Here is a 16,517-nt window from a genome sequence, read left to right on the forward strand (position 1 = left end):
CAAATTTAAATTTGAAGTAAACTTTTAAACCTTCAGTTTTTTTAATAACTTATTTACTCAACTAAAACTAGCAAAAAGTTTGAGAGTAAATTCGTTTTTCCGTATTCAACTTTTTTCGCCGTTACTGTGTTGATGATTAAATATTTAGTTTGTCTAATAAATAATATAGTTGTTGAAAGTCTCAAATTCAAGGAAAGTATGCAAAGTTTTATTAAATATAAAATTTGAAATTCATGTGCTTAAACTTTTTATTTTACCAAAACAAAATCTTTCAATTTAAAGAAAGTTTGAAAGTAAATACTGTTTTATATTCAACTTAATTCATCTTTAATTTGCCGTTGAGAATATTGCTGGTCTAATACATATGTAAGCCTTTTATTAAATTTAAGAAAATTTTAGTATAGTCTTATTTGACTAATGAAATTACTTCTTTTTAACTGATTATTTATTTACCTAAAGCTTACAATTTAAACAAAGCTTAGAAGTAATTATATTCAATATACTGCATCTTAACTATGCTGATGAAAATACATAATTGTTGAAGGCCTTAAATTTAAGGAAAGTTGTCAAGTTTAATTGAATTTTAAATTTAAAATGCACAGATTTCCAATTCAATTCAACTTTCCTTAAATTTCATATGAGACATTAAACCAGTTGAACGTGAACAAAGTATTAAGGAACTCAGCTAAGTAAAAATATAGTTTTACACTCTAAAACTATATTTTTACTTAGCTGAGTTCCTTAATACTTTGTTCACGTTCAACTGGTTTAATGTCTCATATGATATTTAAGGAAAGTTGAATTGAATTGGAAATCTGAAATTCATGTGGTTAAATTCTACTTAACTAAAATCTTTCAATTTAAAGAAAGGTTAAGAGTAAATACTTTGTTTATGCTTAACTTATTTCATACTTAATATGAAATATGAAAGAAAAGTTGAATTAAATATGAAATCTAAAATTCATGTGCATTCAGTTTACAGAAGGGTCAAGAGTAAATACTTTATTCACGTTCAACTTATATCAAATTTAATGAAAGTTGAATTAAATATAAAATCTGAAATTCATGTGCTTAAACTATTTATTTACTTGGCTAAATTCACTTTTGTGAGCATTAAGTGAAAGCACTAAAGCAGCAGTTGGTGCATAAAATTATAATAATATTATTGTGTTCTATTGCTGCGTTGTCCAAACTTTAGATGGTGAACAAGCTGCTAGAACCAACATCGACCGCAACTATTAACTACAGTACGTTGATTAAGCGCATACAAAGATATATATAAATGTAGTATATACTATATGGTTAAATACATAGATATAAGCAGAACTTTGGTCATTAAACTGGCCTCGTTATGGGCAGCTGGTCTGCTGCCCAAGACTTTAAAGTAGGGCCATTAAAAGAGGAGGAGGAGAGTGGGAGAGTTGTGTTGCTTTAAAGTTGTGCTCTGATAGCAGAAAGTTACACAGTCATAACTTTTGACCCCCTTGGGGCGAGTTGCATAATCGGAACGGAAGTGCGTAGCCCGCAGGATCGAGTTTTTTGGTTACGCCAAGTGATTTTGCTCTTGCTCTTTCTATAATAAAGTGAGTGGCGATGGCGATGTAGTGTGTGAGTTTAAGGAGTCACCTCAAACCCGGGACAATAATAAAATATTGGCTGTGACGCGCTACGCATAAATAAATTAATGGTAATAAGTCAAAGGCCGCAACAGGCAGGCAGGCAGGCTGGCAGGCAAACAAGACGAAGACAGCTACATCGAGGCAGTCAGGCATTTAGAGGCCTAAGAGCTTGCACAGACGTGAAGCAGGTTCACTCTGTGTGTGCGTGGCAAACACAAAGAAGGCTGACCCAAAAGCAAACAACAAAACCAAGAGAAAGAGAGTGAGAGGGGGGTGGTGGAAAAATGTTCGAAAAAAAACGCAAATTCAGCAAATAAACAATGTAGCAGCATTTTAGGCGCTTGCAACTATGTGAAACGTGCAACGTGTGTGAGTGTGTGGCAACCATTTCGATTGCGAGGCATTAATAATAAATGCGTCGCAGCATATGTACTATATATATATACATATATGGTACACCAATACACACACACACACACACGGACACCCACCGCTTAGTTGCTCATTTTTCTTATAAATATTTAAGCGAAATTCCAACGCCCGAAATTAGAGCAGTTGCTATTCATTTGCGCTCGCTGTCTGCAACTGTTGCCCGCTCTTGCTTCCCCTTCCTCCCCTTCTTCGCTCTCTTCCCCTTCCAAACTTCTCTCGCGTATGCTTTTGCTCTCCCTCTTGCAATAAGCAAGTTTCTTTAGCTTTATGGCCTGCATTTGTATGCCAAGTAGGAAAAACTTGCCAGCTGCTCTGAGAGCTGAATGTTTTTCTTTTTGTTTCAAATACCCTGTGAGCAGCTTAATAGAGTTGTTTGTCTACTGCATTTAACATGAATTCTTCGCAGAGTATTTGACAGTCGTCGCCTGGCTTAAATACTTATTTATATTTTTATTATTTTTGTATGTCTCGTGCGGGGTACGAAAATAGCAACAAGAGCCAGCACAAAAATTTCAGGCACAGCTGAGACGACGACGGCGACGACGATGAGACTGAAAGTGGAGCAGCAGAGTCCTCTTATTGTTGCTCCGGATGCCAGGCTACAGTTCCAGTTCGCTCTCATTGAAATAAAAGTTTATGCCACCCATCAGACCAGACGTGGCTACGACTAGGGACAGTTGCGAGGATGCCCGTAAGGAGGGAATGGCAAGAGAGGGAGGACGACTGAGTTGATAAATACAAAATGAGCCGTTGGTTGGAGCTGGTGAAAGTTTTGGTTGCCATCGTCCGACTCGTCGCCCCAAATTGATTTTCTTGCTTGTGCTTTTACTGGTTTTTCGTTGCTTCATTTTCGACTGATTCGACCCTTAGATGATGCGTGAAAATGGAGCAATTTGATGTTTTAACTGTTGCTCGTTGCGATTACCGTTTTCCTGTAATCAGCCACGTGCCAAGTACGTTCAAGCAACGATTTTGAGCCATTTGCATGCCCCCCAAAGAACATGCAACAATTTCCATTGCTGTGATTTATGCCAACTGGGCGTATGTGTGATTTGTGATGTGTGCTTTGTGCTCTGCGCTTTGTGCTGAAGAGCTTGCTGATTGACTTAAATGGAATGCACAATTGTGTGACCTCTCTCGCACTTATTGCGTATACGTAATGTGTGTCCACAGCACACAGCTGGACACTCGACAAGCACTGAATGCGCTCTGTTCGGTTATGAAGTTAATTTGCAGTTGAACCCGGAAAGGTGATAAACCTTTTTTCCTCTTCTCCTCTCTTCTCTTCTCCTTTTTTTAGAATTGTATTGTTCGTCGGGCTTTCAGTGGAGCTCGTTATGTCAGAAAAAGGGCACTTCTTGACCCTTGACAGCCTGTCACACACACACACACGCTGTGTGTGGGAGGATTCAGGATTCAACTCATCCTTTTGCTATTCACATTTCAACGGGCTGGCATTCGTTTGATTGTGAGCAGACTTTTAATTTGAGACACCAAAATCCTCGAAATGCCTTTGACAATTTCACGTTGCTTACCTGAGGCTGAAGCCTCAATGTGAATGCTTACTTATGCACACGGCAAGCACAAAACAAAAAATGCAAATAAAAAGCTAAAAAACAGAAACGTAAAATAAAAAAGAGAAAAGAGAAAAGACATTTTCAAGTATGTCTTTCATTTTGTGCTCATCGTCGTCGTCGCCGTCGTCGTTGTCGTCTATTCATTGTTTTTGGGACGCCAAGCGGCTTTCAAACTGCTGCAAAAGTAAATAAACTTGCACAAGCAGCTCACGCAATTCATGCTCGACTACATTCAGGCCAGGACTCGTGACTTGGTCTAAATTCTACGAGATGGATGGCAGAGAAGGAGCGAAGTCGGCGGCATAAGCAGCGAGCGAGGTCTACAATAAAAAATGTCGCATAAATCAAAAAGTGCTGGCGGCCGCTTCTTGCGCTTTGTTTGACTGTAAAGCTTTTGCTCAACACACATACATTGAGATATGTGTGTATACAAATGTATTTATATATGTTGTGTATATGTGTGTGTGTGTGTGTGTACACGCACATGTTAACAGCCGTGCGCATTTCCGGTCGCTTGGCGAATTCGATTTCATGGCATTGTCACGTAAAATTTTTGCGCCGAATTTCATGTCAATGAATTTTGTCGCAGTCCAAACAACAACAACAACAACAACGAGAAGAGCAACAATAGAGACAACAGCAACAAGAACAACATTTGCAATTTGAATTATATAACTCTGAAGTTTATGTCTGTTTGCCAGCTAACTCATTGTGGATTCAACCTTGTGGCAGCCACTTTTGAATCTCCCCAGGGAGAGGACAAGAAACGAGCCTCCTCTCACAGAGTCAACAATTTTGATTCTATTTGCGCATTATTAGGGACGCTCCTTCAGTGATTGGGATTCAATGGCATATTGTGAAAGGATTGTCAGCTTTTTGGTATTTAATTATTAAAGGATTTGCCGGGACACAACAGAACTGAACTGAATAATAGAAGGGACCAGGCAAACACATTAAATCTTGGGATGAATCAACGCTGTTATGATGTATGAAATTACACTCGAATGAGGTCCTTAAACCAACTGTGCTTAAAGTACTATTCAATATATCTTTACTCCTCTCTTACTCTCTCTTTTTCGTGCAATTCCGATTGATATTCCCTTTCCTTTGGCTGGCAATTATATTGAAAGGCGCTTGGGGAGTCATGTCAACCTGAACCTAACGAGTAATTGCAAATATGATAAGCGGCTTTTAAATTAATGATGCGTGTGCTCGAAGCCCTCAAAATCCCAAACCCCAAACCCCAAGCACGCAACTGCCAGCAACCTCACACACATCACAAATCACATATTACAAATGATTTTTCAGTTTACCCAGCGATATGCAAACACACATCGTCAAATGTTCTGCATGTGTGTGTGCTCCAATTATGGGTAAAACTTTTTCTTTTCGCTAACCCAAAACAACAACAACAACTAACGATAACACAAACAAATACGTATGGGATCTGCTGACGTTTGGGATTAAAAATTATTGATTACCCCAAAGCATTCAAAGTTTTCAGTGCTTCATTCTCCATGACTCTCTATTTTACTTTTTGCGACTTTTGCTTGGAAATATCTCAGTTTATTGAGTTAACTTTTTGTTTTGCAAGCTGATTAGCTGTACTTGTGCAACTGCAATACATCAATAAATCAGATAATTGCCATCGCTGTTAATTAAATAAGTTGCGTTAATATTGTAGTAGCACTTTGGTTAAAAATGTAACCACAATTTTGTTTATCACACTTAACTAACACAGAAATTCTATACTTAGTTGTTAAACACACAAATGTGTGTAGACAGCAACGCAACTAAATATAGAACCACTTTTAACTAGTAAAAAGGCTAGAGTAGAGTGTGTTCGACTGTTGTTTACACGCTACCTGTTATTAATAAAAGCAAAACAGTGTTATATTATTCTAAAACTAGAATAAATCCATATATCTAAAAAATACTTAAATATACCGAAGACTGTACTCGGTATATTAATATACTATTACATTTTAAGAGTATAAAATATACAGTGTGGTAGTATTTTTAAAATATACTAAATTAATATGCGGAATACATACTTAAATATGCCAAAGACTATGTTTGGTATATCGATATACTATTATTACTGTACAAAATATGCCATGTTTATTAAATTAATATACCGAAAATACGCTTAAATATACCGAAAACTAAATTTGGTATATCAACACTATTACTATTACATTCAAAATATACTATACATTACAAAATATACCAGATTATGAACCAAATCAATTTATAAACGTCTACATCAGCCTTTATTGTCAGACAATATTAAGTTCCCCAAATAATGCCTTATTCTGACGTATGTACATATCCTCTAGTGGGTACAAAAATAGCACAACTTAAAGCATTTTCACTAAAAATAAACGTCTTAACACAACATCCCACCTTAAACTTTTGATTGTACTAGCAGATAACTAAATTATGTAAATGATTTATTATATGATTAACCAAAAAGATAAAAATAAGAAACGTTTCTATTTATAGTTTCGCCACTGTGTGTTATGCATAAATCTGAACGCTTATCTAATCGCATCGATGACACCAGTTGGCCTTGTTCTAATAAAAATGATTTAGTTAGTCAAATATATACGAAAGATAATACATAACAAAAAGTTTGCTGACTCACAGTGATTTTAAATACAAATTAGTAAATTGCATTCATGTTTAGTTATAATGAGTACTAAAAAAAAACTTGAATCATCCTCAGACTTTATAGCAAAAAAATTAATCAAGTTTGTGCTTAAATTTAATATGCTAGATTTAACAGCAACATGGCTAATACAATAAAAAAACTAAATTACCAACATAAACACACAGAGGCAACAAATTGGATATTTCTTCTGAGAATTATTTCGAAAATAAAGCAATTTTTATGTATTTTTAGCAGCATTGGATCAGAGTGTATTAATTTCTATATACTCGCTTCAAGAGGAAGAAGCTCTGCAATTACGCTAAAGCAAAAGTCAGCTGGCCAAATTGTTTACCAAGTCATAAAATAATTTTGTGGCAGCCACGCACACAGCTTCACTTTGGCTCGCTTCGAGTGCAGACAAAGTTCAAGTTGTTTCGCTTGCCTCATGTGGCACACAGAAGAAGACACAGCGTCGCCAGCCAGCCAACCAAAAGGCAGTAAAGAAATTTGCACTTTTCATTAGTCGAATTAAGCGGCGCAAAAACTTTGCATGCGCCTGGCAAATCAAATTTCAATTTAAACAGTTTGTCTCGAAGTCTCGCTTCCCTGAATCTCAATAAAAATGCCAAAAACACCCAAAAAAAAAAAAAAAAAAAAAGGAAATAAAAGCGGCAAACTTTTAGAGAAAGCAGAACGCACTTAAGTGGGTAACTTGAACATACACGAAAATGGAAAATGGAAAATTGTCCAAATGAAAAACTTGCTGCTCGTTTTGTAAACTGTTCTTTCGTCCTCCTTCTCTTTCTCTGTGTGTCTGTGATTCATGATGCCAGCAAAATCAAAGGCAGATTTGTTTCAGAGAGTGCAAGAGGCGAGTGTATATCTCTGTTTGCATGCAATTTATGCAGTGCTTTGCATGTTAAGCTGCAGCAGCTGCCACTTGCAGCATCAGCTTTAGTTCCATTTGTGAAGTTGTGCAATGCTGCATGCCCCAAAACTGGCTTATTGCGGCCTTTAACGTCTTTGCCTTTGCACATTTTGTTGCATTTAAATTAGTTTTGCCATACGCTTGTGTGTGCCATCTTTCAAGGCTTTGGCGTTGGCTTTGGTTTCGTGTGGCGCATGCCTCACGCAAAGTGCCAACATTCATTAAATGCCCATAAACAAGTGCCGCAGATTGTGCCCCAAATTACAACAACGGCAGCAGCTGCAACAACAACAACATCAGCGAACAACGAACAACGAACAGCGCCGATAACTAAGTACATGTTATGGGTTGTTCGCTACAAACGCGACGCCTGAAAGCATGCAACAGTTTATTTATGGGCTTCGTAAATAAAGACGCCGCAGCAAAAAAAACGAAGAAGAAGAAGCAGCTGGCAGGCAGCAGCAGCTGAAGAAGAAGAAGAGCATGAAGATGATGAAAATGAAAATGGAATGGAATGGGATTCAAAGAAGAAGAGAAGAGAAAAAATAGAGGGCGCCCGCTTCTCAGAAAAAGCGATAAAATTGGCACAGCACGCAATTTCGAATAGTGCGGAAAATAAACTGTGCTCGGGATTTTCTTTCTTTTCTTTTTTTGTTGCTTCCCGTTGAGTCTCTTTCTCTTTGCGGTTTGATTTTCTTTTAATTTCCACAAACAAATACCAGGATATGGAACTAAAAGCTGCCAGCTGGTAGCTGGCTAAGTACTTTAGTTAATGGCGGGGCACGACTTTAAAAGCTGGCACAAAAAAAAAATAATTGCTTAAGTGGGTAGAAGACTTGACTTTAAATTTCATTGTCAATTCTGAGTATTGCACATTAAGTATTAAAATATTAAGTGGAGGGGGCTCTAAGTTAATTATTTCTCCAATATTTCTATTTTTAATACTATTTTCATTCGTGTAATTGAAATTTATTGAATGAAATATGAAATTTGGAACGGAAAATGTTAATAATATAGAATGATAAAATTGTGGCTAAAACTAGGAACTATTTTATGTATATAACCAATTTCTGTGTGAAAATAAGCTGCGGACTCTTTTTAAGCAAATAAACTATCGTCAATGTTATTCACATAGCTTTAAAATTAAATGAAGAAATAAAGCTTAATGGACATTTCATATTAGATTACGTATTATTCTCGTATTTAAAATTGAGTGAATGAAATAAGAGTGTCTAAGCTGAATAAGTGGGAATAACATCTTTAACAATGAAATGTCTGATAAAGAAATGTCTCTATGAAAAAAACATTGAAGCACAATAAGCAGCGAACTTTTCCTTAAATAAATAAGCTATAGTTAAAGTTTATGACACAACTTTAAAATTAATTTTCAAATTTAACGTTGTGCAACATAGATGCACAATAAACTACAGCTACTTTTCATTTAACCAAAATAAACTGTAGTTTATGTTTTTCACATAACTTTAAAATCAATTTTCGATTGTAATCTTGAGTAAACTTTAATTGCGTTTTCAAAATTGATATTATTAATAATATTTTCTTAGGTGATATTGAAATTAAATATATTATTAATATTGGACAGCAAAGTCTGAGCCTAAAAACTCGACATTACAGACAGGCAAAAGGTTTCTTCAATAACTGCCTGTCTATCAGAATTATGTATGAAAACTTTGTGAAACATTGAAACACAATAAGCTACAGTTACTTTTCATTTAAGCAAAATAAACTATAGTTGATGTTTTCAATATAACTTTAAAATTAATTTTCAAATTTAATTTTGAGTAGACTCTAAACCAATTATGTTTTCGAAATGTATTTTATGGATACTATATTCATTCTGGTTATTGAACTTAAGTAAATGATTATCATGAGACAGCCGGAAATCACAAAACCAAAGCTGAAAAACTCGAAATTAAAACCAGGCTGCATTAGCAATATTCAACACGAAGCACAATAAACTACAGTTATTTTTAATTTAATCAAAATAAATTATAGTTGGTGCTGTTCACATATCTTTAAAATGAATTTTCAATTGTAATCTTGAGTAGACTTTTATTAAATTATATTTTCAAAGTTGATATTATTGATACTATATTCTTTCGTTAAGTAAATGATTATTATGAGACAGACGGAAATCCCAGAGGCAAAAGGTTGCTTCAACAGTTTGTTTAACAGATTTATGTATGAAAAAATAATGGTTATCATTATTAGCAATAGTCAACATGAAGCACAATAAACTACAGTCACATTTAATTTAATCAAAATAAATTATAGTTTGTGCTGTTCACATACCTTTAAAATGAATTTTCAATTGTAATTTTAAGTAGACTTTTATTAAATTATATTTTCAAAATTGATATTATTGATACTATATTCTTTCGCGATATAGGATTTAAGAAAATGATTATTATGAGACAGACGGAAATCACAGAAGCAAAGCTCAAAAACTCGATACTACAGCCAGGCGAAAGATTGCTTCAACAACTGTCTGTTTAACAGATTTATGTATGAAAAGTTTTCGAACAACATTGAAGTAGAATAAGCTGCGGACTTTAGCTTTAAGCAAAATAAGCTATAGTTGATGTTTTTCACATAAAATCGTGTTTTATTAATGCGAGCAAAGTTTTGCATTCAATGCTGTTAATAAATCTATTCAGAAAGTGTGTTGAAAAACTTGCAGCAGCAAGTTCTTTATGCGGCAGATAAAACTTTGTGTGCTCATGATATACTACTCCATATATAGTATTTTATATGTGTGCGTGTATCTGTATACTTTGGTCTCATTGTAAATAGTTGAAACTGTTTTGGTTCTTGTTGTTCACTTTTGTTCGCGCAGTTGTCTTGGCATCGCGAGCATTTGATATTTAATTAAAATTGTGGCGCACCAACGAAGTAAACTAATTTCCCAGACATGTGCAGTATCTACATTATTGTGAATACTCTGAATGTGTGTATGTGTGTATTCAATGTTATTCATTACGCAGTGCAGGCTGAAGAGCTGAAAGAGAGAGGGGGGGGAAAGCAACGTCATTGTCTTTGCAAATGAAAATAATGAAAACGTTGTGCAAATATTTAAAATCACACGAATGCCGCATTTGTGTGTGCTTTTATTTCCACGCTGCAGATAAGAGCAGTTACACACACACACACACACGCACACTCAACACACACACGTAAGCAAACAATGCGACTGATAAAAAAAAAGAGAGAGAAACGCGGCCATTAAGCGTGGCTAAAATAATGGCTAATTTGCAATTGCTTTACGTTAAGCAGATGCACAGCGCAAAAAAACAAAATCCGAGATGTGAGGCGTTGGCTCTTGGCAACTGCCACGCCTCCACTCCCAGCCCCCCCATCCTGTGGTTTGCATGCTGTGCAGACAGGCGTGGCAATTAAAGCGCGTGACGAAAACATTTTCAGCTACCTCCCCCCTTCTCTTCTCTTCTCCTCCTCCTCCTTCTCCACTGATGTTGCCACTCAATTCGTGCGCAGCGAATTCTGCGGCCATTTGTTGGCGCTGTTTACACAAGCTGTCAGCATTTGTTATTAATTTTTATTCCATCAAGTTTTAGCTGCTACTTTAGCGGCCCCTTTTTCATACCGGTGCCACGCCCACTTCGATGCCGCCCTTTCGTCCTCTTCCTCTTAATCATTTCATCTTTTTTTTTTTGTTTTGGATTTTGGTTTCCGTTTTTCTCTGCTTTTGTTTTCGCTGCCATAATTCATTTTGAAAAACGTGAAAAATTTTTGCACTCTGCGTCAGTGTGAGATTGAGTGTGTGTGTGTGTGTAGTGTGTGTGCGTGTGTGTGCGTGTGTGTAGTGTGTGGCATTGTTATGAGTTGTGGCAGCGGGTTACGTGCAGCGTCACCAGCGTCGTTGTCTAATGGCAGCGTTGCCTTTTATTAAGTGGTTCGAGGGTTGATTTATAGCACTTTACAGCACTCTGCTTATCCCGACTAAACTCGTTCCCTCCCCCCCTGTCTACCTCTCTTTAAAGGACACTCGCACTCACTCACGTGCACCTTGCTGTATAAAATTTAAGCGCCCACTTTGCATTTAAAGTGTGTCTTCATGTGTGTGTGTGTGAGCAGATAAATGCTTTCGCTCGCATTACTCATACGCCATGTGAGCCGCAGACAGAGCCACAAACATTGCGTAAAAAGCCAGCGGTTGAGCGACAAGCATATGTATGTATATAGAGGGCACACTTTACTTAATTGGCGCACCCGAAAACAATTTGATTACTCTGAGAGCGAGCGAGAAAGAGAGAGAGAGGGAGATAAATGTGCAATATACAAGAGTTATGAGTTTTAATCGCCTGAAAAGGAAACCGAAATATAAATTTAAACATCAAATGCTTAAATTAAGAACAACCCCAGCTTAATTTCTTCGTTTTGCGAAATGTTGCTTTTCCATCTCAATCATAAAGATGGGACTATGCAAACATTTTGCTTGCGGTGGAAATGCCTTTTGACATTGTAAAGAAGCTGCAACCTAAGAAAATTCCACTCGAAAGAAAGCGCACATATTTTCACTCGACATATTTTTATACACAAGATAAACATCTATTCCGTTTTTTTTTGCTATGTTTGTGCTAAAAATATGCGAAGCAACGTTGATACTTTGAGATCAAAGTTAAATTTGGGGGATTGACAACATTCTTTTGGGGTTGCACTTTAAATGCTGTTTACGCTTAAAGTAATTGCCATATTTTTGATTAATCATTGCTAAAATTATCTTAACTATTTGGAATGTTGGCATAAATAAATAAATATATATATTTATCTGCGTTTTGCTGCTGATTAATAAACACCGTCATCATCATCACCGTCATCATCATCGTTGTTTTTGGTGCAAAGCGTTTTCCACTTCAATTGCGAGTATTTTTAAATATTCATTTCCCTCGCGACTGTTTACATTTTGTGTAGTCTAGTGTGTGAGAGAGTATTGCAAAACGATTCAAAACGAACAAAAATATTGAACAAGAAGATGCGAATGCAATTTAATTACGAGTATTGCTGCTGCTGTTGAAATGAAGAGCGAGAGGGGGCAAAACGAAATTGACTTGTAGACAACTTCAAGGCCACAATTCAATTTCATTTATGAAATTCTTCAATCGCTGTTTTGGGGGAAACCATTGCAAAACATTTGCTCGAATTATTCTTCGTTGTCTTTTCGAAATGAGTCAGCTGATCTGTTTGCTGCCTTCTGTTTGCTGCCCAGCTGCAGCTGAATGGGAATGCTCATAAAAATTTAATAGTTTCAATGAATATAAAATGTTCGAGCATAAAAAAATCGAGGGAGCGAGCGAGCGAACGACATGAATTGCTCAAAAATTGAATGAGTATGAGCATTAAGATTCGACAGGCGGCACAAGCAACAGTAGCAGCAAGAACAATAAAAACAACAATGGCTACAACAACAAGTACAACAACAACAAGTACAACAACAACAAAAGACGACAACGACAGCAGCAATAATAACAAAAGCTCGCACTTTGCATTTATTTGCTTTTGACTGCTTGCAAGACTCATACGACTCTCTTTCTGTGTGTGTGCGTGTGTGTGTGTGTGTGTGGGTGTGTTTGTCTGTGTTTGCGTATGTGCGAGCATTGAAAATCGCGCCAGCAAATATAAACAAGTGTTCAATGTTTATAGAGCTCAGAGACAGCGGCCGCTAAAACAGCAGCAAACGTACAAAAATTACGCATACGCCGTGGCTGCACACAAATTTTGCAAACAACCAAAGAGTATTCTGAGATACCCTGTATTTATAATGAAAAGATCGAATATTATGCACTCTGTTCATAGTGTATAAAAGTATTAAAACTTTGTTCTTTGTTCAGACAGAAGCAGGAATCTCCGAGCTTATAAAGCATATATTATATATTCTTGATTAGCTTTAACAGCCCAGAAGATATAGGAATGTCTGTCTCTGTGTCTGTATGAAACACTGAATCTCGGAGACTATAATAAAAAGAGTTATATTTTTTTAGACAGCACTGGTATTTTTTTTTTGCACTCAGATCAAGGTTTTTGGATTTTTACCACTCTTACTTATGATTCCTGAATTTGATTTGGCTGCGATCCGATAAAAATTGTATAACTTATTTAAGAAAAAATTTTTAATGGCAAAAACGGCTTCAGCGGACAGGATTTTGTTGCTCTGGTTAACAATCTGGTATATTTTGTAATCTATAGTATATTCTCAATGTGATGGTATATTGATATACCAACTATTTTAATAAGTAACTTATTTAGAAAATAATAATTTTAGTGGAAGTTATTTAAGGAATAATTGTACATGACAAAAAACGGCTGCAGTCAGATCTTTGCTTTGGTATATTTTGTACTTTATGGTATATTTGAAATGTAATAGTAGTAGCGTATAGTATAGTAGTATAGCATAGTATAGTATAGGGTAGTATAGTATATTGATATATCAAATATAGCTTGCAGTATATTTTAGTATTTTTTCGGTACATTTTGATACATTTTAAAAAGAAACCCCACTATTTTTTACTTATTTAAAATAGATAACTCTAGCTTTCTTGTCGCATGAATTTGTATTGTTGTTATTTAACAAACAATTGATAACGCATGCAGAAATGCGAATATTGTCAATGCAAATTGTTTTCGTATGCAGATAATGTGTATTTGTCAAATATGTATTTCTTGGCTGCTATTTATTTATTTAGCTTGTTGTTTATAGCTCACATATTAAACAAAATAAATGTATAATTAGCTTTCAATCCAATTTTGTGTGCTGGGTCACCAGTTGCCCTGCGGCTTTCTTGATAAATACGTTTTTAATCAAAACTTGCCACGTCTCGTCTGCAAGCAAGGGGAAGATTCAAGATGGTAAATGGAGAATGGAGAAGGAGAATGGGAAAAAGGGAAAAGGGAAGGGGAAATGTTGGTAAGACGTGGTTTGGCGTTGGGCCGTGTAAGTCCCTTAATTAACCGGCGATTAATTATTTGCCAATTTACCCTCATCAACTGCTTTGCCAGAGTTCTAATTAGAAGCGTCGCCGCATGTGCCACGCCCACCCGCCTACGCTCACATACGCCGAGATACCCTGCTGTGCATATGCATAACCTAGAGAGAGTATCATTGTGTCTCATTTATTAATTGGGCGTTGGGGGGGAAACACGAAACTTATTTCCATGCCACACACAAAAATGTTGCTCGTGGCAAGTACATTTTTCGGAGGGGCACTGTTTGGCCATTGTTTGTGGCACGTTTGCGCAAATTAAAGTTACCGAAACGAACTTCTAATTAACTGAAAGCCAAAATGGCCAAAAAAAAAAGCAAACTTACTTCGACTAATCTCTGGCAATAGACGTGGCTAAGAACACGAAGAAAAATGAAATGAAATTCAACCGAATTTCCAGTTAATCATATGCCACCTTTTACCTGAACTGTTCGCTGTTCGCTGTTCGCCTGCCAGCTGCGTGTGTCATAAACATTTTTAATGGCCCATTTTTTAGCATGACGAAGAGAACAAGAGGCAAGGAAAAAGGATGCGGCACATTGTTTATGGCCAAGACAGAAAAGACATCAAGTCTGAAAGCGCGCAATTTACATTCTATTTCGCATTTCACCCTGTCACGCTGCTGCTGATGATGGCCATTCAATTAAGTTAATACACAGCTCTGCGTAGGCTGTGCACAGCATGTGGGCGTGGCAATTATTGGCCTCATTTCCATGTGGCAGCAGCAACTAAAACTAATTACGTCGAGCCATCCAGGCTGAGTGATTAAAAATAAACACGCTCTCAATGCCTTTGTCAGCCTCGTTGCTTTTATTGATCTTGGCACACTAAACGGATGCGTTGGTCAAACCTGGTCACACTCACACAAAGAGAGAGAGAGAGAGAGAGAGTTGAGTGTACTTACTGTATTTTCACTTTTTGATTATCCTTTGACTTTGTTGCTTTGGCTTTGGCGTTGGCTTTGGATTCTGGTCTGGTTCTGATTTTATACACGATTATCTCATAATTAAATTGGATTTTTCACTTGTTCTTTGTTCTGCACTTTAATTACATGAGTTGCCGTTTTTCCAAAGCGAACGAATTTCTTCTCTACAAATTTCATAAACAAGATTTCCGCTTATTGTGTTGTCGGTTTTTGCACACACACACAGTAAACACGAACGATGTGGTTATGATTCTGGGGGCAGCGGACAAAAGTAAGGAAGCTCTAACAAAGTGGACGTCTCTCATTTACATTTTGTGCATATTTTAATTGCTCGCAGGCAGAATATTCGACGGCAGCTGGAGTGGAAGTGGAAAAGCGGGAAAAACTCTGAGAAGAGCTGAACAATGGTCTCTGCCTCTGGCTCGAGGCTGAAACTAAAACCCAGAACTATGGAAAATGTTGTGGTCAATGCACTTGGCATCATCCACTTTCCCTTCTATTTATTTTGTTATTTTTGGACTCGGCTCGGTTGAGGGTTTTGTAGAGGTCCATTTTTAATTGAAAATTAGAGCGAAACCTGCGCAAGTTTGTCCTTCGGCTGCTGCTTGCACAATTTGCCTTCATTTCAGATATGTATTGTTGTTGTTGTTGTTGTTGTTGCTGCTGTTTCCGTCTCTTTTGTTGTTTATTAAACTTCAATTGAAGAAGTTTTTCAATTAAAACAGCGTCGAGTGCACTGCATAGGATTTTTTATTTTTTTTGTTATTTTCGCAACTTATTAAGGGTTCTACGCGAAAACTTTTGTTTGACCAATTGGCAGTGATTGCAGGCTGAAGGCAGGGAAAGAGGCGGAGTGGGGGAGAGGAAGGGTACTCGAGAGCTGTTGATGGGCGATTGCAATGCCAACAGTTAATTGGTTTTTTGTGCCGATAACACAAGGTGCAAATGTATGGCACATATTACGGGTATAAAATGAATATTGCGACGCATTGTTGACATTTTAATATCAATCTCCATCAGCGGTGAATGCGAATGCGAATGCGAATGCGTATTCGAATGTCGATATGGATATGTGTTGTTGGCCAAAGAGAGACAGTGATAAATGCAAACGAATTCAGGCTTCTGCTGCTGCAATTTTGCAATCCATTAAAATATGTGGCACACACAGAGAGAGAGAGAGAGAGAGAGAGTAAATAAAGGGAAGCGAAAAGCGAAAGTGAACAAGAGAAACGCACATACAAATTAAGCACTAATGGATGGCACCTGCCAGTGTCCTGGGGATGGGGGGAATTGAGGCGTACAGGGATAATCAGAGGTTGACAGCGCCATCGAACCGAGAACACAACACAATCCCAAACATAAACAGTTGA

General features: G+C 36.8%; 1 protein-coding gene across 7 annotated transcripts in view; it reads right to left on the reverse strand.

Moving 5' to 3' along the window:
* The window catches only part of LOC133841404 (protein qui-1), a 47,459-nt gene that overhangs the window by 30,654 nt on the left and 288 nt on the right, over window positions 1-16,517 (reverse strand). For all 7 annotated transcript variants that reach the window (XR_009894300.1, XR_009894296.1, XR_009894298.1 and 4 more), the window contains exon 2: window positions 15,127-15,311. The gene's annotated coding sequence lies outside the window, so the exon portion shown is untranslated. The remainder of the gene's footprint in view (window positions 1-15,126; window positions 15,312-16,517) is intronic.

The sequence above is a fragment of the Drosophila sulfurigaster genome, chromosome 3, assembly GCF_023558435.1.
Source record: "Drosophila sulfurigaster albostrigata strain 15112-1811.04 chromosome 3, ASM2355843v2, whole genome shotgun sequence".
NCBI lineage: Eukaryota > Metazoa > Arthropoda > Insecta > Diptera > Drosophilidae > Drosophila > Drosophila sulfurigaster.